Source organism: Aplysia californica, unplaced genomic scaffold (assembly GCF_000002075.1).
Source record: "Aplysia californica isolate F4 #8 unplaced genomic scaffold, AplCal3.0 scaffold00186, whole genome shotgun sequence".
Taxonomy (NCBI): Eukaryota; Metazoa; Mollusca; class Gastropoda; order Aplysiida; family Aplysiidae; genus Aplysia; species Aplysia californica.
Window position 1 is genome coordinate 1,120,929 of NW_004797456.1, and position 2,367 is coordinate 1,123,295.

The window sequence follows — 2,367 nt, forward strand, 5'->3', positions numbered from 1 at the left end:
AAAATAAACAGAATAAAATGAAAAAATTCACATACTTTTTTCTTTCACTTTTTTCAGTTCGTCGGCTGAAAGGTATAGCTCTCTTGTAAAATAGTTCCTCGATCTCTTCCTTGGGGTCCTTGTCTGTCTCAACTGTGCGTCTTTTGCTTGGTGTTCGCAAAGCTCAACAAACTAATTAATTCTATCTCAATTGTAGACGAACTAGAAATTCCATCTCATTGATATTGTTGTACTTGAAAAAAAATTGAAGAAGTTTTGGGTGTCTTTCACTATTTATAAGGTTACAGAAATATCGGAATATCATTTCTTGCAGCCATAGGCCCGCCCCCCTCTCACTCTCAGCCTCGCACCGGTGCCCTAAATCCTTTGCTCAATGTTCCGAGTTCCGAGAACGGTATTTGAAGCAACGCGGGAAAGGCGAGATATCGCGTAAGTTTGCGAGATCACCCCCGAGAAACATGGTGGCCTATGTTGTTGTCAAGAGAAGCTAATTTTGTATGGGCAGGGCGCTGAGCTCGAACACCATGTTGCTCACTTGAGAAAGTTTCGCGCAGTGTTCGTGTTTTCGTCAGTGGTGTGAAACAGGTGGTGGGTAATGACTTGATGAGGGCAGAAAGTGCCCATTAGAGTAAAATAAAGCAAAATGTCGGCGGTCAAATTGCTTTCCGACGATTTGGCCGAGTTGAGCCTCGACCGAGTGGATAAGGAGATCACCACTCAACTCAAGGTATGTGTCGTATATGTGTTGGGGAATCGTTGTTCATAAGTATTTAAGTAATGTCGGTCGGCCATGAATAAAAATTCCAGAGTTTCATACTAAAGAGGCTATTTTGCAATTATATCCGCAATGTTTTATTCTCGATTGTGCCGATCGGTCCGTGTTCTTCCAATAAAGTTCAAGTGAATGTTGAGATTTTCTTAGACAAGAAACACGATTGAATAGACCAGAAGCGTGATGAAAAGGATAGAGTGTACTCAGAGATTAATTTACCGTTGTAATAGTTATTAGAATCAGCTTGAGGGCCGTCAGATGATTGCTCATAGATTGTTACTTTTTCTTAAAGGTTTGTTGAAGTTCAAGTTTAGACCATAATAAATCAGTGAATGAAAGGAGACATTATTTGGCAGGTGTAGACTTAGAATCTAGAGTCTAGTCTATAGTATAGATATCTAATCTATGTTCTAGATATTAGATCCTCACCTGAAAATAACTTATTTTTCTGTATACCTAGATATCTAGATCTATATATCTTGGCGCTGTGACTGTATTGATTTAAATCTAGATCTAGATTTAGATTTACTTAAGAAGTGCCTTAAACGGTCAGTGGCCTGTGAAGATAGCAGTTCATGAAGTGATCTTGTAGTTTTATGGTCTGAAATTAAGGATTTAGATCTAGAGTCTAGAATCTAGATCTAGATCTAATTTAGAGTTGCACCCAAGTGGAAAAATGTTCTAATTTTTGATTATTTTTATATTAAAAAACATCACAAAAAATCTCATTCATCAAGCTCAAAAGTATAGATGTGATACCTCTCTAAATACAAAAACAATGTTTTCAGCAGTGCTGATTTTTGCATCTTGAACTTTTCTGTCTTGTGAAAGTTACTGATTTGAGATGTTGGACACTCATGTTGTGAAGGATGTGGAAAAAAAGAGAGTTTTAGCTCTGCCTTGATTGCTTCAGAAATACTGAAAAAAAACATGATGTCCTTCTGTATTGAAATGAATTAAAGACCAAAAAAAAAAAAAATCAAATTAGCCTTCAAAAAGATAGCCTTCAGTGGAGAAAGGAATGTTGCTGTGTTGACTTGGAATGGCTTGTGGTATTTTTTTAAAGTCATTCTATATTGCAAAGGAGATTTACCCCTGTAGGTTCTTTATTATGGTACTGTACTGTATAGGGCAATGATGATTGTCAACATACTTATAGCCTGTGCCCTTTTTTGCCACCTTTGAGAGGCCAGGATTTTCGTTGTGACATTAATACATAGGCTACATATAAATATAATATTTCAAGCATGGCATATATAGCACCTGTCATGTGCAATTCCCAAGTGCTCCTCACCACCCACTAAAATGACCAAATAATTACCCTCTTGTGGGCGGTATCTCTCAGGTTGGCAAGCACTGGTGTGTACAGGTGGATGTTCAAGGTTCGAACCTGAAAGTTCATGGATTTTTTTTCTATTATATTTTTGGATTAGAAGTAGAAATAGGACTAAGAAAGTGGCGATGGATGGGACACACCTTAAGAAAGCCCAGCGGAAACATCACAAGACAGTCACTGCAGTGGAACCCCCAGGGAGCACGAGGCAGGGGTAGGCCACGGGAAACATGGAGGAGATGCGTGGAAAGGGACATGAGAG